The 23,614-nt window shown below is 32.3% G+C and overlaps 2 non-coding genes across 2 annotated transcripts; one reads left to right on the forward strand and one right to left on the reverse strand.

Annotated features, from left to right (window-relative positions):
• Nucleotides 1-264: 264 nt before the first annotated feature.
• On the forward strand, nt 265-369 carry LOC129310221 (small nucleolar RNA R71). The gene has a single exon (XR_008593059.1). It is a non-coding gene; the product is annotated as a small nucleolar RNA R71 (small nucleolar RNA).
• A 1,094-nt stretch (nt 370-1,463) lies between these two features.
• On the reverse strand, nt 1,464-1,568 carry LOC129310222 (small nucleolar RNA R71). The gene has a single exon (XR_008593060.1). It is a non-coding gene; the product is annotated as a small nucleolar RNA R71 (small nucleolar RNA).
• Nucleotides 1,569-23,614: the final 22,046 nt, after the last annotated feature.

Here is a 23,614-nt window from a genome sequence, read left to right on the forward strand (position 1 = left end):
ATGTGTCGAACCATGCTAGAGAGCTCCTCCATCTTGTTCTCAAATTTAGGATCATATTGTGGTGTTGGAATCTCATTCACCCCCTTAACTGCTTGGTTAGCTCGTGTCCCAAATTGTTGAGAATTTTGTGCCATCTTAGAAATGAGATTCATGGCATCAGTTGGAGTAAGTTCTACCAAAGCACCACCAGCTGCGGCATCAACAAACCACCTATCTGTTGGTAAGAGACCTTCATAAAAATGTTGAACCAGCTGCTGATCAGGTATTTGATGGTGAGGGCAGCTGGCACATAATTTCTTAAATCTCTCCCAATATTCATGAAATGTCTCCCCAGTCATCTGACGAATCCCACAAATATCCTTTTTAATTGCAGCTGTGCGAGAGGCAGGGAAGAATTTTTCTAAGAATAACTGTGTCATTTGATCCCAAGATGTAATGGCACCTGGTTGCAAGTAATACAACCAATCTTTTGCCACTCCATCCAATGAAAAAGGAAAAGCCCTCAATTTGATTTGCTCTTCTGAAACTCCTTGAGGCTTCATGGTGGAGCACACAATATGAAATTCCTTCAAGTGCCTATTCGGGTCCTCTCCTGTAAGACCATGAAATTTAGGTAGCAAATGTACTAAACCAGATTTCAATTCAAAACTAGCATTTGCATCTAAATTAGGATATTGAATGCATAAATTTTGGCGCCGTTACCGGGGAGTCAAAGGTGTTAACTTTTTGAGTTTGGTTATTAGTTTTTTTTTTTTCTTCTTTCTCATTATTTTTATTTTTTTTTTTTTTTTTCTCTAGTATTTTTTATTTTTTTCAAGATTTATTATTATTTTTTGTCTTTACTTGTTTTAGGTGTTTTTCATTGTTTTTCCAGTTTATTAGTGCATGACAAGATCTTTACAAGATAAATTAATTGATTTGAACTTTGAGATTGAGAGAACTTGTCGTACTAACCGTAAAAATCAAAAGCACCGTAAAATTAGGGATAGTGTGATCTCTGAAATTTTGTCTGAATTGATTGATAGCATTATTAGTGATTCTAAATCTGACTTAGACTCTACAGTTAAGTTGGAAAATATGGCTGAAAATAATAATGGTAATAGAACAATTAAAGAATTGGCTGCTCCTAATGCACACTATCAAAATTTATGCATTCAATATCCTAATTTAGATGCAAATGCTAGTTTTGAATTGAAATCTGGTTTAGTACATTTGCTACCTAAATTTCATGGTCTTACAGGAGAGGACCCGAATAGGCACTTGAAGGAATTTCATATTGTGTGCTCCACCATGAAGCCTCAAGGAGTTTCAGAAGAGCAAATCAAATTGAGGGCTTTTCCTTTTTCATTGGATGGAGTGGCAAAAGATTGGTTGTATTACTTGCAACCAGGTGCCATTACATCTTGGGATCAAATGACACAGTTATTCTTAGAAAAATTCTTCCCTGCCTCTCGCACAGCTGCAATTAAAAAGGATATTTGTGGGATTCGTCAGATGACTGGGGAGACATTTCATGAATATTGGGAGAGATTTAAGAAATTATGTGCCAGCTGCCCTCACCATCAAATACCTGATCAGCAGCTGGTTCAACATTTTTATGAAGGTCTCTTACCAACAGATAGGTGGTTTGTTGATGCCGCAGCTGGTGGTGCTTTGGTAGAACTTACTCCAACTGATGCCATGAATCTCATTTCTAAGATGGCACAAAATTCTCAACAATTTGGGACACGAGCTAACCAAGCAGTTAAGGGGGTGAATGAGATTCCAACACCACAATATGATCCTAAATTTGAGAACAAGATGGAGGAGCTCTCTAGCATGGTTCGGCACATTGCCTTAACACAACAAAAATTAATGAATTCACCAGCAGTGCCAACTTTTCCACAGGCGTATCCCTCACAGACGTGTGCACAACCTCAATTTTATAATCCTCAGCAAGCTACCACATCTTCTGCCTTAGCTGGGCCTCTATGTGGCATCTGTTTTTTAGCCACACACACTACTGATCAATGCCCACAGTTGGATGATAGAGTTGAGAATTGTGCTGGGATTTTTCCAACTAGATCTATGCAACAGGGCCAAAAATATGATCCTTTCTCTAACACTTATAATCCAGGGTGGAGAGATCACCCTAATTTCAGATATGGAGGAAGCCAACAACAACAATATAATGCTACAGGTCAAAATTCACAGCCTATGCAACCAATGAGGCAATCTACTCCTATTTCAGGGTCTAAAAATGATGGACCAAGTCTAGAAGAGTTAATGAAGCAAATGGCAACTAATAACATTCAATTTCAACAACGCACTGAGACAGTAATCCAAAAATTGGAGAATCAAATTGGGCAGTTGTCCACCTCCGTTAATGAATTGAAGAGTCAAGGTTCTGGAAAGTTGCCTTCTCAAACAGTTGTAAATCCTAATTGTAGTAATGTTAGTGCTATCACTCTTAGAAGTGGAAAGGAGCTTCCAGAGCCCTCCACAACATCTATCAAGAATAAGTCGGCTACAGCAACACAAGTCACACTTGAGGAGGCTAATGAAGAAAAGGAACCAAGAAAGATCCTTCCATTTCCAAATAGGGAGACTCAAAGCAAGAAGTTAAAGGAAGATGAATTGGAGAAAGAAGTGCTTGATGTTTTCAAGAAGGTTGAAGTCAATATTCCCCTTTTGGAGGCAGTAAAGCAAATTCCTAAATATGCAAAGTTCTTGAAAGACCTATGCACGAACAAGAGAAGATTCAAAGCTAACGAGGAAGGTTAAATTTAGGTGATTGGGTTATGATTGATTGCGCTGCTTGTTGTCGGTAATTTTCTTAATTGAATTTCCTCTATTTATTTATTTATAATTTAGTTTTTAATTTCATCATAAAAAAAACCCCCCATTATTTACCTTTTCATAATCATAATTTAAATAGTTACTCTATTGACTCTTAGGGAGACGACCTAGGTTGCACTTTACTGCAAAATCTAGTTTTTATTAATTTTGGTGCTATTCGACAGTAGTGTCAAAATTTTGTTTCATTTGTTTCATCGCATGTGGAACGAAGGGATGATTATTTCTGAGCATTGTACTTACATTTGTTTCATGGCTTCAAGACGCACTTGGTTAGCATTACCCTCGTGGACTGTGTATCCACATTTGTTTCGTGGCTTCAGCTGCATTTGGTTACTTATCCTCATAGATTGTGTGTGCACGTTTGTCTTCATGACAAGAGCTACGTTTAGTTATTTACCCTCGTGAACTTTATATCCACATTTGGTAATTGTTCTAATAAGTCCCTGTAATATGAATTTGATTATTTGATAATTTTACATTCCATTGATTTTTAATTAGTGAATTATTTATAATTAGTTATTTTATATATTTACTTTCTTGCAAGCAAGTGATAATAATACTCAATATGATATTTTAATAGTTCAAGATTGTATTTAAACTTTATAAAATTCTTTTATTTTTGAAGTTTATTAAATTTTTATGAAAATCGTTGCCTCTTTGAATTGCATAATTGTTTCAAACTTTCCTTTTATTCATGTTCAATTATTTATTGTTGGGATGTTATTCACTGGAAAAGATATTTTGGTCTCAGATGGTATAGTTGAACTCGTGACTCGAGATATCCACTGAAGAGTTTTATTGCTGAATTGAAGCAGAAGAATTATTTTAGTCAAGTCCTAATTTGATGACAAATTTAAACTTTATACCTATGTTGGCATCTGGCCTTAGGTGCTCCAGGTAGACTACAGGTAGGATCCTCACATTTCTTTTAAAATTGAATATCTAATTTAATATTGTAACAATTTTTAATTACTCTATTAGTGTATTTAACGTATTAATTTCAAAGTTTATCCGATTACAGCTTAAGGGATATGAGTTTTGTGCTCATATCCTGTGCCGATCGCACCTGATTTTTTGGGGTGTGACACAAAGTCTCTTCTCCAAGCTTGAAGTTGTGCACGCTTTACTCTTGCATTGCCTTGGTATTTTCTCTTCATGGAATCCCATATATCCTTGGAAGTATCTTTACAAAGAATAGTTTCCAAGATGGGATGTTCAATTGCTTGGAATAGATAATTCTTGGCCTTTAAATCCTTCAGCTTTAAGGCCTCTACTTCTAATATGCATTCGCAGGTATCACGACACCATTTTGTACAACTTGCCAATACTCCTTGGTTCTCAAAAAGTTCTCCATTAACATGCTCCAATGATCATAATGACTATCAAAGTGTGGAATAGATGGCTGCACAAAATTAGAGTCTGAAGAAGACATATTGCTACAGCAATCAAAAACAATAATCGTGCCAATAATAACAAAGAAAAAAATAATATTGCACACTCCCAAAATTGCACTCTCTAAACCAGGCTCTGAAACCACTGATAAATATTAGAAGAAAAAAAAGAGAGGAAAGTTGGAGAATGATTCAGTACTGTTTATTCACTAAACGTAGCCTTAAATAGGCAGATTACATCATCAAGTAAATAAAATAAAATACTTAAATAAATCCCCATAACCTGCAACAACCAAATCATGGAGATAATGCAATGGTGAAACTGATAAACGTGCAACAACTAAAAAACAAATCAGAAAAGTGGTTACCGAAAATCATGCCGCAATATCTGACAAATGAAATTACTTGGATAATGGCAACAGTAAAGGAATTCATGAGTGAAGTGGACACCAAGTAATGGACACATGGTTCCTAAATAAAATCCCAACAGCTTGATGATACTAAATTTTTTAATTTTATGTGATTTAATTTAAAATTTACTGAGATGTAATATTAAATTAAGTAAAAAATTATATTTATAATAATAATTTTACTTTATTAGGATAGAAAACTTAATTTTTTTCCTTGATGGATAGATCATCTATTTAACCAATTATAAGCAAAGGATAAGCAGGGGGACATTAATGAAAGAGATGGAAGTCTAATGCGCGGGGCGCACGCATACACACATACATCCATATTGAAAAGAAGAGTAGTTGAGTGGTTTAATTCATAGGTTAAACCGATTATAATGTTTAGTTTAAAGGAATTTCCAAATACTGCTGCCTATACTTTTTTTTCTTTTTTCCCCATTGTAATTCTGAGAAATTCTGTCTAAATTCATGCCACCTAATATAATTTCTTCTCTTGCAATCTCATTGCTACATAATCAAAACGTTTAATTACCTTGTTAATCTCATTAATGCTTCACCCCTTGAATTGCTTGGTTGGTACCATCACTTAAGTAAATAGAATCGGAATGCCAAAAAAAAAAAAAAGAATGGAATAAAGGAAGTGGATCATGTACTTCTAATTTGCAATTACCAAATATATACTGCCTCTGTTAAAAAACATAAGGCAACTTTAATTGAATCTCACCATTTAATAAAGTAGTTACTTACTTTCAAACTAATCTTATGTTTTCATATTTATTCCTATTAAACACCATATAATAAATATAAAGTTATTCATCAATAGGAGCACTTTAAAAAAAAAGACAATAATTATATCTTAAAAGACTAAAAATGTCTTACATTTGTGAACATACAACTCCTGAAAAATACTTTATATTTTTGAACAAATGGAGTATCTATTAACACACTTTACCTCTAATAAAGGATTAAAATATAATATTATTACAAAAGGATTAAAAATATAATAACTACTGCTAATTTTATTTTCTTTACCTTTAATGGTATGTCCTCCCCTTTCAATGGTATTTTTCATCCTATAGGATAAATGACATGGAGAGGAGTGTGGATGAATCAACAAATTGAAGAGTGAATACTAAAATACATATTATTCTTCAAGCATCAAACTTAAAGAACCTACTTATATGTGATCATCCGATGCACTTCCTATTTTACTAGTCCATAATTTTGTCATTCAATTTCTCAATAATTCTTAGCTTAATGTGTTTAACATGAAGAACCATGAATATTAATAAATATTTAACATCTTTAATTTTCCACTTCTCCTTCCTAAAATATTATTTTGATGCCCTAAAAATATTACTTGAACTAATTTATTATGATTAGGGTTCTCCCTAATTCATCCTATAACTTGGTTTCACTTGATTTACATCAATAATCTTTGCAATTTAGTTCCTACTTCCTTTACCGGAAAAAACTTCTATTACTAATTAGTCTAGCAGTCAACTAGATTTCTCAAAACTCTTACTATTTTACCACTACTTTGCCATTGTTGAATCCTCATCTATAGGAATCATATCTTTAAATTCATTACTGGCCTACTTTATTCATGTACTCCCTCCATTTCTATTTGTAGAAGAAAGTATCACTTTTAATTTCACTTGCTTTTTTGTATAAGCAAAATTAACTATTTCAATAAGCATTTATCATACATTTCCTAAACCATCCTTCATAATTTATATTAAGGAAAAATAATTAATGCATACTTATATTAATTAACACAAGACATTTTAGTCTAATTTTTTTTTATTTTCAAACATAATTATTAAGGTTAGACAACTTTCTTAAACTGTGTAATACAGTTTTTTTCTTTTATACATAGAAATAGAAGGAGTACCTAATAAATAGTATAGGCACTCTTTCTAGCCCCAAAATAACTTTACCAGGTATCTAATAAATATATGGGGGGAACATGTTCATTCTACAATACAATTTTTTAGCATGTCACTCATCTTTGTATATTTTTCTTTATTTCCTTCCCCAATAAATTCATTGGGATTGGTTAACCCCTATTCTATCTAACCGATCATATCATTGACAATTTCTTATATATATTCATATATTTATCATCATGCTATCTAATCATAATACTTAGCATACATAAATCATTTAGTTTAAACATATTCAAACATTTCTGTTGAGTATGCATTATAGTATTATAGTTAGTCATCGAGCTTTTCATCAATTATACATAGAATGAAATTAATATCAACAATCAATATTTTTAGAACCAGACTTCATATTGAACTGAAAAGGCTAATGGTTCACAGTTTATATTTTCCAATTGGGTTGGACCAATGGTAAAACTAATGACATAATAATTAAATTAAAAAATTATATATGTATATAATAATCTAAATATAAGAAATAAATATAAAATTACTACTTAACATGAAAATAAAACTAAATATTTTAAGGTTTTCATGACTTAACAAGTTACATTATACAACATAACATCAAATCATTAAAAAAATGGGTCATTTTCTGAAGAAAAAATTAAAAATTTAAAAAAGGGTATTTTTTTAGTCATCTAGTTTTAAAAATCAGATCTAGTTCTTGGCTTGATCCTGTTTCCTAGTCTAAAAGCTAGTCCAAAGTGGTCTAGTCAAGCCCAACTTCCCAAACAGGTTTTTTTATTGACTAAGCTATTAGCTTGACTAGTCAACGATCTAATCATCTGGTCTAGTATGGTTTTTTTAATCATTGTGAACAATATAACGCTCATCAAACTTGAGAAGAGCAAATTCATTGAGAAATATAATTATCATATACTCACAGCTTTACTTGAACCACATTGTGTAACCCATATCTTTATTTAGATTTAAGCTTTGCCTAAACCCAATACCGTGTTCTAAACTCATCTTTGGCCATCACCTTACCAAAGAATTGTCATACTTTGTGGCTCAATAACTTTTTAATTGGTTTACTGCAACCATAAGATCTAACCATAATCTGAAAATCTAACTATGATCTCATTGAGCCTTTTCAAGTTGATCGCTCCCACAAATGCATGAGATCAATATAGTTATAAAATCCTAGAGTATTCTAGGAGTTGAACCCAGAGGGAAAAAAAATTCACTTTGTTATTTATAAAAAATAGTAGTTTTAAAAAGAGATTTAATATTTAATCAAATAATGCAAAATAAAAGCAATGATATAAAGCCATGAACTAGAACAATCAAACAATTGTTAGGGATGAGGATTTACCTAATGGGATGGCTTACTCTAATTTAATTAATTATTTTTCTTTTATTTATAGTGACAATCATTCCTAAGGTATTGTAATTACCTTCCAGTATGTTAGGGTATGACTAACTAGTGTTGAATTGGCTTCCACCTAACTCAAAAGGTACTATTTAGATCACAAATCCTAAATTATTCTTAATTCTCATAGACAAGAAATCATGTTCAACAAGAAAAAGAAATAAAATCAAATAAAAGAGAAAAATTCATCTCAGCTAAGCTATAACTTGGAGTTTAGAAAGAACTCATAAAGTCATTGCAAAACATCACCATAAAAGACAAACTAAATCCGAAAAAGAGAGAAGAGGAAAAACTCTTAACTCAGAAGAACTCCTCCGTACTCCATGCTTTACATCCTAGCTCTTAAATTTGAAACTGTATTCTCCAAATGAGGCTCCTCAATGTTTTTTTATATAATGTTCACACCCTTAAAACTTATAAGCCTATTATGTCACACAGCGATCCTAAGAGGGTGACTGGTATAGAATATGAGATAGACCAATATTCTATAAGCCTTGACTAACCAAAAGTTAAGTTAAAATATCGATATATAATTTATAAAGTTTGTAAAGTCTTAATTTAGACCTCCAAAATTTCTACAATAGCAAAGCTGTGAGCCAATCTAGCAAAAGAGATTAGTTCCATGTTGGCAATTTACATATAAGTAAAATAAAACTAGAATCTAACTATGGCGTACGTAAAGTACTAAACTAGAATTATATAATATAATATAATGTATATTTACATCAAACTAAATGTCAATATGTGCTTCCACTGACCAAAAAGCAATAGTGCCTCTCAATGATTAGTAGGACTACAGGGTCAACTACAATATCTAAAACTAAAGAAAATTTTAATGAGTAGCGTTCCAATAAAAATTATAATTTAAAAAATTATGAAAATGGTAACTAATAAATTTAATTCAAAATGACTCAAAGAAATAATGAAACATATATTTAAGCTAACAATAAATAACGGGTCTTCTTAGTAATATAACTATGAAATTAAATAATACTATTAGAATCACATAAATGTTTAAAGTTTGTACAATTCATAAAATATAAAAATTTTCAACAATAGTGCAATTTGATAACATACTTTTAGAGAATTAATAAAGAAATGAAAATTTAAATTTAAATGTAAGAGGGCTTTATCAAAACGAATAACAAGCATGGACACACTGTTCACAAGGGTAAGTAACTAGTCAAGTACAGCTAAATGCCATGAAACAAGCACGGCAAAAGCAATGAATCAAGCGTAGGCATGAAGCCCATGAAAACAAGCGTGAGTATGATGCTCATGAATAACCATCCCTTTGTTCCATATGTATTGACCATCAAATGGGGCTAGCACAAGCATCTTGCTAGCTAGGTATACCATGACGTGCTAAAGGCTAATGAAACTATCATTAGCATCCAACATTTTGAATTTAGTCCCCGTAATTAAAATCAAGCATGTATGGAACAAGAATAAAATTTCAAAATTTTTCTCTCTCAGTCATATTGTTCAATTATCTACTTGCATTTCCTATATTCATGTTCCTATCCTCCATGCATGAATTGTTATTTTAAAAATTTTCATATCAAATATTAGAACTTAGTAAATAAGTTACTCTTGAAAAGTAATATAGTTTGTCATATATCAACTTCAATCTTTGTTTAGCAATAATATAAATCATAGTGGAAATTAAGAAATTATCATTTATAAAGCAATTGTTATAGCATAGAATTTGCAAGAATGTTTAAGCAGCTTATAGAAGAACAATATTAAACTTACTTAAATAAAGGAATTTTTAAACATTTTTCTATAACTTATTTAAAACGTTACCTACTCACTTGAGTTTTTAAAAATCTTATAGTCAAGTTTCCTCAATTTCTTGTTTACTCCAATGATGTCCCAAATTAAGCTAGCATGTAAACCAACACATTTTATGTCATTATTATATTTCTTCTTAATATAAACAAGTAAAATTAACATTCAAGCTCTTTAAATATTCTTTAAATTTCTCATTAACTCTTTAAATTCTCACTAAACCCTTCAACAATTACTATCAAGTAGTCAACAATACTAAGTAGCATTCAATCACAACCATCATTTACTTTAACATAATCTACATTAGGCTTCCAATTTAATGACTTAAATCACTGCTTACTCATGTTCATTCAAAACTAATTAATGTAAAAAAATTAAATAACTTAAATTCTACCAAATGCTTCTCTTATATATCTCAAGTTTAGCATCACATTACATACATATGCAAACAATCACATATATTTCACTAAACTTCTAAATAGAAATTAACCATTTTAATTCAACCAAATTGCTCTTTTAAACTTTTTAACATCCCCTTGTATGTATCCTAATTGATCATTAAATAAATATTCAATCAATAACTTAAGCCATTACTCTCATATTTTATTTTGAGTTCATTATACCAATTTAGCAACATTATTTGCATCAATATCTTCTTTCAAACATTTCCACAAATGCCTTAAGGTCATTCTCCATTAATTAAGTTATGAAACAAACTCTCCAAGAAATTTCCACAACTCTCGACATTTAATTTCAGAATTATATTTTAGCTTAACATCACCATAAAACAATTTCCAGCATCAACCACAAAATATCACCTTCATCCTAACTAAAATCGCACAACTATAAGGAACAGGGGCTGCATCAATCAACTTGAAAAAGGAGGAAATGATTTAGTAGTGCTATATAATCCAAAAAGAAGGAATGATAATAGCATCTCAACTCAACAAAGCTCAGTGGCAATAAATATAAATCAGCCACTCACCTGCGTTGAAGAAGGAGAAGATAAGAGGTCCGATCCATATATGCACTCCGTTGGCCATAAAATAAAGTAAAAACAAGGAAGATATTCAACCTCTCCACTTTCTAATCACGTTGGCAGCTGGAGGAAGATGGAGGGAGCAACAATTAAGACACCCAAACTCTAATAACCTATACACACCATGCCAGATCTAGAAAGAGAGATAGAGAAAAGATGGCCAACACAGGTGTGAACGGAGCTGTAATGGTGAGTGACGCTACTAGTAATAATAGAGGATTTCAACTACTCTCTTATGCAGATGCAAAGAAGAAGAAGCAAATCCTAGCCTCTTCCAAGTCATCAAGCACGTCAAACTGAGGAGAGCAGAGGTTAGTCGAGCTGCTATGGAGGAGAATGGAGTGCTAATATCGCCGTCAGGCGACCATAAAATTACAGACGATGAGTGAAATAGAAGCGTGAGCATGACTCCTCCATTGATAACCTTGAATGCCATAATTATCTCTGTAACTTTCCAATAAACACATGTAATAGCTCATGTAACAGCTGAAACTCCTTTAGTGTTTAAATCTTTAGGACTAAGGTTTAATATAAATAGCCGTGTCATTTCCTTTGTAAGACATCAAATTAGAGAATAAATAGAGAACTTTGTTTAGAGAGTGGTTTCTGTGCCATTTTGGTATCAGAGTAGGTCCAGAGAGTGAAAGAGTGAGTTACAATTGAGGAAGTACGCCGGAGAAGAGAGAGATTCATAAGAAGAGTACCTAAAGTCTTCGTGTTTTGCAATCTAGGTGTTTTCTTGGAATACTGACATCACCATCGTGCTCAGGAGGTCAAAAAATGTAGAACAGGAGGTTCCCCATCGCCAGAAAATCATCTATGCACCGTCACGCACCACCGCCTGAAGTCCACGCACCTCGCCGCTGGTTCACGCACCATTTGTAGGTAGAAGATAATGATGTCATCTACCACATCATCAGTCTGATCGATTAATGAAAGGTCAGCCCAATCATTTTCCACCTCATATCACTATAGCCACGTCACCCTACCCAGTCAGCCATATTTCTCAAAATTACATTTTCACCCTAAATCTTTTCATGATTCCATATTGACCACTTAACTTTCTAAGATTTCATTTTGACACCAAAATTTTTTGAAATTACATTTTGACCCTTAATATTTCATGAAATCACACTTTTGCTCCTTAATTTTACCTAAATTCCATTTTGACCCCTATATTTTTTCATAAATTACACTTTGACCCCTATACAGTATAGGGGTGTTTAGTTTGGATCCGTCCCGATTGGTTCGGTATCGTCTCGATCATATCGAGACGAGTCTTGTCCCGGCTGAAAAATAATCGGGACAGGACTTTATAAAACGGGATAGGAAAGGGGTTCAGGACGAGACGAGACACCAGATTACCATCGGGACGTCCCGTCCCGTCCCAAATATTATATATATTATTTTTTATTTTAAATATATTAATTATATTAATATAATTTATACTTATATTAATTATATCAATTATAATTTTAATACTTGCAATTCTTATTTAAAACTAAAGTTTTTTATATTAATAATTTTAATGGCATGGAGCAAATATGATGATATCTTTCTTTATAATATATTAATTATATTAATATAATTTATTCTTGTATCTATATATTTAATAAATTTTATTTATAATATATTTCTTGCTTATTTTTAGAAGAGTAATTAGCTTAGTACATCTTCACTAAAGTAGAAGAACAATAATTTGATATTGTGTTTGACTTGCCTGTTATTGCTAATCTTATAGCATAAAGATCACTTATATTTGTTGTTATAATATGTAGTTGTGATTAATATAATTCAATAATTGATTTTAAATTATTGTTATTTATGTGCTTGTGTTGTTTTGATTTTAAACTTAATAAATTATATGATTTAAAATTTTAATGAACGTTATTATCCAGATCTTTTTTTGATATTATTCCATTTATCGGAACGGCGGGACATCCCGATCTTGTTCCGGTCCCATCCTGACTCTTAACGGGATGGGACGACTTTCGAGACGGGACAGGACACGGGACTAAAATTCAGTCCCGATCTTTTTTTTGGGACTGGACACGGAACGGGGGTGTCCCGGTCCCATCCTGTCCCGTGAGCACCCCTACCTATACTTATAGAATCTGCATTTTTACCCCCTAAATTGCCTAAAATTCCCATTTTAGTCCTATACGTTCTATAAGTCTCATTCTACCCTTATATCCTTTCAACATTTCCATTTTGCACCTCAATCTTTTCAATATCTCTAGCCTTAACATCTATCAAAATGCCTCCAAGACACAAGCATATGTATGAGGTTGAGATGAAGAAATGAGATATAGGATACGAGTATTGGAAGCCACTATAGAAATGCAACAAACTCTATTAAATAATAACAGAGAAAACCTAAAAGGAGATTCGGGAAGCAGCAGTTCGTCATCCACTAACAACCGCCACAATCCACGACAACAACAATTCTATCATAATGATATCAAGGTAGATATTCTTGAATTTAAGGGAAGAATCTAGCCAAACGAGTTTATAGACTGGCTTCAAACTGTTAAATGAGTATTTGAGTATAAGGAGATTCCATATGTGCAGAAAGTCAAGATTGTCACCCTCAAACTCAAGAAACATACTTCCATTTGGTGGAAAAACCTCAGAGGAAAGCGAGAACATGAGGGAAAGCACAAGATTGAGACCTAAGAGAAAATGAAATGCCAGCTCATCAAGAAATTTCTGCTAGACCATTACCACCACGATAATTTTATCCAGCTGTAAAATCTTCAATTTGAGATCTTTATCTGTAAAAGAATGTACTAGGGAATTTGAACAACTCAAGATGAAGTGTGACATTCAAGAGAAGGAGGAGCAAACAATAGCCCCATACCTTGCAAGCTTAAACACAGATATCAGTCATCCAGTCCAACTTCAGTAATATTAGACCTTGGATGATGTCATCTATCTAGCCATGCATGTTGAAAGCAAACACCTAAGAGATCCTTTTTCTACCCTTCTTCCTCTAAGGGTTATCCAAAAGCTCGTAAGGTAGAATTTCAACAAATCAACTCCTCAAGCAAGCCGCAATCTGCCACTATGCACAAACCACCACCTAATGCTACTAAGGAATCTGGCTTTAAAGCAATCAAATGCTTTAAATGCTAAGAATTTGGCCACATTACTATGGACTATTCTACTCAAAGGGTTATTACCATTTTGAAAGGATAAGAGCATGAAGCACCTGAAAAAGATGAAGAGGATGCTGAGTTCTATGGCATTAATCCCGTATATGATGAAGAGGTCACGCCTGCTAATCAGGGAGAAGCATTGGTGCTTAGACAAAGTCTACATACAACTATAGTCAAAGAAGAACCTTAGCTATGACGCAACATTTTTCACACTTGTTACAGAGCCCAAGGAAAAGTTTGTAATGTCATCATTGATAATGAAAGCTGTGAAAATGTAGTATCTGACTACATGGTGGAGAAATTGAAGTTGCCAATATAAAATCATCCACAACCTTACAAGCTTTACTAGCTCAACAAAGTGAATGAGGTAAAAGTTTCTAAACAATGTCTTATAAAATTTTTTATTATGAATCAATATAGTGACAAAGTTTTATGTGGTGTTTTTCCTTTAGATGCATGCCACCTTCTTTTGGGGAAGCTATGGCAATATGACTGACATGCTATGCACAACGGGTGAGCAAACACCTATTTTTTTTATTAAAGATAGTGTCAAGTTCACACTAGTACCTCTACCGCCCAGTGAGATTAGCTAATTTTTTAAGGAATCTAGTACCTCTAAGTTATTGGTGTCTTTGATGACTAAGGAGGAATTCAAGGTGACAAAGTTTGAAGCCCAAATGATGAGCTTTATTCTAGTGCTTTAGGTGAACGACGAGTTAGCCAATCCACCAGGAGTCATTCCGTTACTGTCAAAATTTTTAGATGTAATATCTGATGAGATACCACTGGGGTTGCTTCCAATACAAGACATACAGTATGCCATTGACTTTATTCTAAAAGCAGTTATTCTTAACAAGCCTGCTTACAAGATAAGTCCTTAGGAACATACCAAAGTCTAACGGAAAGTTGAAGACTTGTTAAAGAAAAGGTTAGTTTGAGAAAGTGTCAGCCCTTGTGTTGTACCTATTCTTTTAGTACCTAAGAAGGATGGGAGTTGGAGAATGTGCATTGACTGCCAAGCTGTCAACAAGATCACTATTAACTATCGGTTTTCAATACATCAGCTCGATGATATGCTAGACCAGTTGTATAGTGCCACTACCTTCTCCAAAATTAACCTCTATAGTAGGTACCACTAAATCAAAATTCAGCCAGGAGATGAGTGTAAGACTTCTTTTAAGAATAGAGATGGCTTGTATGAGTGGAATGTGATGCCTCTTAAGTTAACAAATGCCCTTAGTACATTTATGCACCTGATGAATCAGGTATTGAGACCTTTCATTAGCAAATTTGTTGTTGTATACTTTGATGATATTCTTATTTACAGCAAAAGTCAAGAAGAACATTTAGATCACTTGTGACAAGTTTTACAACCCTTACATGAACAAAAGCTTTATACAAATCTCAAGAAGTGCACCTTCCTCACCAATGAAGTTGTGTTCTTAGGTTACATCATTATCGCAGAGAGTGCTCGAGTTGATCTAAGCAAAGTTATAGCCTTTGATATCTAGCCAATTCTAAAATCTATCTAGAAGGTTCAAAGCTTCCATGGATTAGCTTCTTGATTTTTGTAGGAGGTTCATCTATAATTTTAGCTCTACTACTGCACCATTTACAGATTGCACTAAAGGAGAGAAATTTTAGTAGACAGAGCAAGCTCAAAAAAGCTTTGAAGAGCTTAAGAAGAAGTTAACTAAAGCTCTAATTCTAGCTCTTCCTAATTTTGACCAAGTGTTTGAAGTTAGCTATAATGCTTCTAACATCAACATTGGTGCTGTATTAAGCCAAGAGGGCCATCCCATTGCCTTTTTTAGTGAGAAGCTCAATGATGCCAAGCTTAGGTATTCTACCTATGATAAAGAATTTTATGCCATTGTTTGAGCTTTTCAATATTGGAGTCATTATCTCCTAAATATAGAATTTATACCCTTTTCTGATCATAAGGCTCTTGAGTATTTGAATTCTCAATAGAAGATTAGCCATAGACATGCCCGTTGGAGTGAACTCCTGTAGTCTTATATATTCCTTATAAAGCATAAGGTTGGAACTTTGAACTCTGTAGCTAATGCTCTTAGCCATCGACATGTGCTACTCACAACACTACAAACTAAAGTTATTGAATTTGACCTTGTCAAAGAGTTGTATCAAGATAATCCTAATTTTTAAGGAGTGTAGGAAGCAATTGTAAATCAACCTTTCAACCAGTTCTATAGACACGACGGGTTTCTATTTCAAGGCAAAACCCTATGCATTCCATAGGGTTCCTTGAGAGAAGCCATAATTTGGGAAACATATGATGATGGATTAGCTGGACATTTTGGACGAGATAAAATAGTTAACCTGGTGAAGGAGAACTTTTACTAGCCTTGACTTGAACGAGATGTCAACAGATATATATAAAGATGTAGAATTTATCACTTGGCTAAATCCAAGGGTCAGAATATTGGATTATACATGCCTTTGCCAATTTTAGAAGCACCTTGGAAAGATGTAACTATGGATTTTGTTCTAGGTTTACCATAGGCTCAAAGGCAAAAAGATTATGTCATGGTAGTTGTGGATCGTTTCTCAAAAATGGCCCATTTCATTCCATACTAGAAGGCCAATGATGCTATTCAAGTAGCAGACTTATAATTTAAGGAGATTGTGCATCTTCATGGCATTCCCAAGGCTATCACTTTTGGTCGTGATGTGAAGTTTCTCAACCACTTTTGGCATATGTTATGAAAGAAGATGGGAACTAAGCTTCAATTTAGTATTGCTAGTCATCCACAGACAGACGGTCAAACTAAAGCTATAAATAGGATTCTTAGTAATCTTCTTCACAATTTCATGGGAAAGAATTTGAAGCAATAGGATCTCATTCTTGCTCAAGTTAAATTTGCTTACAATAACTCTATCAACTAAGTAACTGGGAAGTGTTCGTTTGAAGTTGTTTATGGCACTTGTCTACTTAGTCTGCTAGACTTGACCCCTTCACTTGATAAGTAACAATATAGCTCTAATGCTGACCAAAGGGCTAAGGAAATTAAGAAGTTTCATGAGCAAGTTTATGAGCAAATCCAAAAGCAGAATTTGAGATACAAGGCTCAACATGACAAGCATCAGAGATAGTAGACTTTTAAGGTAGGAGACTTGGTGTGAATACATTTGCAAAAGGAGCAATTTCCTAAACAATCGAATGCCAAATTGTCCTCAAAAGTTGATGGTCCATTCAAGATTGTGCAAAAGATCAACAACAATACTTATAAGGTGGAATTGCCTGGATCCTATGAAGTGTCTGCCACCTTCAATATTGCTGATCTATCCCCTTGCATTGACGATAATGCCAAATTTGACTCAAGAGCGAGTTTTTTCGAACACGAGGAAGATGAAACAGAAATCTGAGCATAACTCCTCCATTGATAACCTTGAATGCCATAGTTCTCTCTGTAACTTTTCAATAAACACATGTAATAGCTTATGTAATAGCTGAAACTCCTTATTCAACATTTAAGTCTTTGGGTCTAAGGTTTAGTATAAATAGCCATGTCATTTCCTTTGTAAGACATCAAATTAGAGAATAAATCGAGAACTTTGTTCAAAGAGTGGTTTTTGTGCCAATAAGGCTTAGAGAAGGAACATGATCGGAAAGAGAGAGAGAGAGAGAGAGCTGAAGAATGAGTATCGAAGAAAAATCTGTCTCTTGTATGTTCTATGAAGTTCTCATGGCGGTGAGGAAAAAGATGAAAGGAATGCTCTATCATGTTCAAATCTAATTCAAGAAATTTGTGGGAAAATTACAAGAAAGAGCATGAGAAAATCACAAAAAAGGGTACAAAAATATTACCAAGAAGAGCACAAAACTTTTCCTATAATTTAAAACCAAACTTTTGGTTAGAGAATTTAAAATTTGGATCCTCAAGTTTCTTGCTTAAGTTCCTCCAAACTACCAATTTCCACTTGTTATAAAACTTATTTAAATAAAATATATATTGAAAGAAAAATTTGCTTTGATTTAAAATTTAGGATCATTATATATTAGCACAAGTCTCACGGCCCTTTTATTTTAATTCTTTTAATTCAAGATTAATTTTATAGCTATCATGTGTCTCTAATTTTTCATTTGCTTGCAGTTGTGCCCTTTCCAATTTCATCTGCTTGCAATCGATATGCATGTGCCAAACTTTCATTCACCTACGGTCATGTCCTTTGTAATTTCATCCGACCGCGGTTAAAGCATGTATCAACCTTCTCAACTTTTCCTCATCCATGACCAGATGTAACCAAAGGCATGATTCTTCATCATCCTTTGATGTGTTTTTTGTCGTTTTCAACTTCCTTTCTCTACAAAACACATAAAGGCAAGGCAATATATTCTATTTTTCAACTATTTTTATGCCACACTTACTTCAAATTGGGAGCTAAATTCATATCAGATCACAATGCATAAATTATACCCATTATAGATCTATTGTCACCCTTAGGGGTTTATTGCTATCCTTCTCTAGGAAACTTAAGATCTAATGATAAATTTGACAAATAATTTCATCTTTACTAAATCTATCAACTGTGTTGATTATTTTCCAAGACTCATATTAGATGTCTTTATTGCCTTTTTAGGTCTTACATTTTCCTACTGGCCTATCCTAGACTCTTCTAAACTTTAAATGACTTATTATCCAACTCGGGTCATTATTCCATAATTTCTTAGAATATTTACACTTTGACCTTAAAAAATTTTAATGGTGTCTACTTCATCTACTGAACTCTAATAATTGTTTCACAAGGATGTATTATGATTCTTTCTAGTGTTTAGGTTCCATTGTTATTAAAAAAAGAAGTTACTAATAAAATTTTTATGGCAGATTATAACTAAGAAGTGAATGTGAAAAATTATTCAAATCTAGCTTGTAATGAGGTAGAGAATAATTAAAAGTTAGCTAAATCAATCATACATGTGATGCTTGTAACTATTTTGTAGGGTAGAGGGGTAAAAATACCCACAAAGTCATCGACCAAGAACATCCAATAATCAAAGTGAGAAAAGGAATAAAAATACCCATAATGTTACCTATGTAGGTCCAAGAGCACTAAGCAGATATTAACAATTTTTTTCACTAAAGTGGACTAAAAAAGGAGTAAAAATACCCGTAAAATAGTCAGCCAAAAGCATTAAGTAGCCTAAAGTAAGAAAAAAAGGCAAGAATACTCATAATATTACTTTGGTGTGTACAATATTGATCAATCCTTCAAAATCCATCACTACTAAAAAAATCAGAATTAGTCACTAATCATACACATTAGTGACCAAACTTTTATTATTGACTAAAATATGTCATTAATTACATAAATTAGTGATGGATATATAAAATGTCACCATATTTTTGTCAAATTTTACAAATTTAGTGATAGATTTAAATCCATCACTATTTTACAGCACTAAATCTTTGTATTAGGAACACTTATTTTAATTAAAAATTAATAAAATGTATCTAAATATTTTATTGATTTAGAAAGATTACAATATACAGCTATTCACATAAAAAATTATTCAAAGATAGAAAAATGATTTTTTGAATTATAAGTAAAATAAATAATATTAAGTGATATAAAAAATAATAGAAAATAATTTTTATCTTACCTTATTATGTTAATTTAATTTACATATAAAAATAAAATGTTCATCATATGAAATATTTTAATTATAACATAGATAATATAAAATGATATACACAAATATTTATTTTAATAATATATATTAATTAATTTTGAATAATATATTTATTTATTAATAATATATATTGATTTATACATTTAAGTGTGTTAATGTGTGTGTGTGACAATATATATTATCAACATATTTACACAATAATAATATATGAAATAAATAAACATCACATTATGTTGAATATATGTGATGAATTAAGTAACACACACATATTAAACTTTTTATATTAAGAATGAAATTAAAGATAGTCAACAAAAAGGGAGAGTTTTTGGGTTTGAGCTATGATAAAGTCAAATTTAAAGAGAATTAAAAAAATTGTTGCTAATATGGCAGTGACATGGCATGGATGAAGGTCTAAATGCTGATGATATTGCAGATGGTGGGTGACATAGCATGATTAACATAGAGATCAAAGTGGCGATGATGTAGCAGTGGTGGGTGATATGGTAATGATGTGGCAATGATTGGACCTACAAAAAAATATTAATTATAAAATAAATTAGTGATGGATAATTTCTATCACCAAATTAGTGACAAACCTATATCCAGGATTAGTGACACTATATTTTGTGATGAAAATAAGTGAATTGTCACTAAATCCAAAATTAATGACAAATTTTGCTTGGCAATGATATATTTGTCTGCCACTGGTTGGAATTATTCTAATAGTGCATGCTATGTGGTTTCTTTCCATCCGATGATGCTTTTTGTAATGACCCTAAATTTTAGATTGAACAAAAATTTTCTCTAATGAATATTTTATTTAAATAAATTTTATAGTAATTAAAAAGGGATAGTTTATAGAAAATTATGCTAAAAACTTTTGCAAAGATCCAAAGTCCAAATTTTTTAAGTAGAAATTTAGTTTTAAATTATAAAAAATTGTGTCGTTTCTTGAAAATTTCTCGTGCTCTTTTTTGTAATTTTTTCCATTTCTTCTATTGCTCTGAATCAGCTCTTTCACATAAATAAAAATAGAGCATTGTATTTTTTTTCCTCCACCACCCTTATACACTTCTCTAGACTTTCATAGTCGGTTTATCTCTCTGATTCTTATCAACTTTCTTAGCTAGCTATCAGCTGGGTGTTTTCCTCATTGTTGTTGCTTCGTTTGCTGCCATCCTTCCCATTCATATTTGCCAGCCGTAGTGGAGTGAGCTGTTGATTCTCTTTACCTATCATCATGTTTTTGTGTCAACGAGAGCTGAGCAATAATATACTTCTTTCTTGGCTACCGAGTTGTTATCTTCCTCTTCTCTTTCTTTGTTCGGCTGTCATGTTGGAGGGAGAAAGTTACAGCATTCTGTTGTTCTTTTCTAAAAAAAGTTTGTCAGTGGTGAGTGGGAAAATAGCTTTAATTTCCTTCATCTTCATCTATTGAACATCCATGCATGAAGAAAGCTTAATATTTTGCTTCTTCATTTCTGTCAATGAAGTCTGCTTTGTCTCCTCCTATTGGACCGTGGGGTTTTAGCTCATTTAATTTTTTTTTGGTGCTATCAGTAAGTCGTGTGTATGTAGCACCTACTACTACGTATTGGTCAAGGTGAGATATTGATTCTCCTTTCCTCTGTGAGTATAGGTTTTAGTATGCTATGCAATTTACTCTTCTTTCTTCACTGGCTGAAAATGTATTCTATTTCCCTATATTATTGTCTTAAGGTGGTAGAAATAATTGGGTGGTATGGATTAGATACTATTTTAGTATATGTTGAGTTAGAACTTTACAAAAGAAATTAGAAGATAGAAATTATTAGTTTTACTTGGATGCTTGCTTTATGGTTTAGTATGGTGCATGTTCTTTTGGTAATTGTAAATATACTTGAAAAATTTATGGGTGGAAATAAGATTGTTAGAGTTTATAATAAAGCCTAGAGAAATTATAAATATTCATAATGACAAGAAGATTATTGGGTTATGTGTTAGATTAATTTTGGAACACCATTGGAATAAGCAAGGAGTTGTGAGATTTGGACTATAAGATTTTGGAAACTCAAGTAAGTGGGTAGCATTCTGAATAAATGTTTAGTAAAGTGTTTATAAAATTCTTTATTTAAATTTTACTATTAATCCTTTATAAATTGTACACGTGTCATTGTTAATCCTATTTTTGTTCTAATAAATGTCTTATCAGTGAAAATATCTTGATTTTATGAATGAGTTAAATTGTTGATAAGTAACAAGAGAAACATACATATGATTAATGATGTACATTTTTAATAGTTTAATTACTGAATTTTATGTTGATGTAAAATTTTAATGTAATGACTCATATATAAAGGAAAGAAATGATTGAATTAGACAATAAAAAATGATGGTTGAATAATGGTATTTGATAGAGAAAATCTTGAAAATGTTTTCTTGCTCCATACATGCTTGATTTTATTGAGGAGGACTGAGTTCAGAATGCTGCATACTAATGGCAATCCCTTTAGCCCTTGGTGCACCATAATACACCTAGCTAGCAAGGTATTTATAGGAGGTGCTAGTCCCGTGCGATGGCCAACGCACATGGAATGGAGGGATGGTTATTTATAAGTATTGTACTCACGCTTATATTCATAGACTTCAAGCCTGCGCTTGGTTTATAGCTTCTGCCGTGTTTGTTTCATGGCTTTTGACCATGATTGACTAGTTACTTACTCTTGTGAACTTTGTGTCCACGCTTGTTATTCATTCTGATAAAGCTATCCTAAAATTTCAAATTAAAATTTATCATTTTTTGAAAATTCTCTGAAAGTACTTTATCAAACTATATTTATTGTAGTCTTTATATTTTATGAGCAATAAAATTTTTAATACACCTATTTGATTCTATCAACCTTGTATAAATTCACAATCACACTATTATGAAAAATCATTATTTATTTCCAATTTTGGATAATTCATTATTTCATTAAATTATTTGAAGTTAAATTTGTTATTTATTATCTTTATATTTTCTTTATTATAATCTTGATTCGAATGCTACTCACCAAAAAAATTTTTAGTCTCAAATATTATAACTGACCTAGGCCTTCAACTAACCATTTAGGGCCCTTCTTGCTTTTTGGAAAAAGGAAGCACAAGGTTATTATTCTTTTTGGTGAAATCTTATATTGTTTTTTATAAATTATAAGTTAATACTCCACGTACACTATAGTTAGATCCTAATCTTCTTTTGTTATTATAAAAATTGCTGGAATGGAGCTAGACTCCTTGCTAGTCTGGTTGGTAGGTTCTATTATTATTGTGGAAATTTTGAGAGGTCGGGGGAAACTCTGTTAAAATTTCTACAAAAACTTTAAAACTTTACAAACTTTACTATTATATATATAACTTGCATATATTTCTATTTATTAGCTTAATCTCTAGTTAATCAAGGCTTATGGAATGTGTGTTCACTTCATATTCCATGTGAATCATACCCTTAGTATCGACATGTGACACCTTTAATAGAGATTTCAAACATTTCTTAGGCAAAGATTTCTTGGAGAAATTTCTAATGATTAAGCACGATCTTCTAGAACCTTTTGAACTACGCATTAAACTTGAGCCGCTGAGCTGGCTAGAAAGTGACGCGATGTTGCGAATGAAATTGGAAAGGAAATTGAGTTGCAAGGAACTTCCTTTATTGATTTAGTTCATCAAGTAGAAGCTTATAGGAAACAAGATTTTTAAAGAAGCGAGTGATTTAACTTATTATTCGGTCAAAATGACATTTCCCTACTATAAAACCAGAGCCTCAAGTGGAGACTCATTATCACATGATGACTAATCAACCTTCATAGAATTCCATCTAAGAATATTTTTTAGTTCATATCAACGACAAATGGTCAACTTTTGTTTAAGTGTTAGCTCAACAACCAACGTTTGAAAGATTTAACAAATTGGTCACTATATCACCTATTAAAATAACGTTATGAGTATTTTTAGCCTTTTTCTCACTTTAGGCTACTAGAAGACACTAGTTG

The sequence above is a fragment of the Prosopis cineraria genome, unplaced genomic scaffold (genome assembly GCF_029017545.1).
Source record: "Prosopis cineraria cultivar Desert tree isolate PC_DT_omini unplaced genomic scaffold, ASM2901754v1 PC4, whole genome shotgun sequence".
Classification (NCBI taxonomy): Eukaryota; Viridiplantae; Streptophyta; class Magnoliopsida; order Fabales; family Fabaceae; genus Prosopis; species Prosopis cineraria.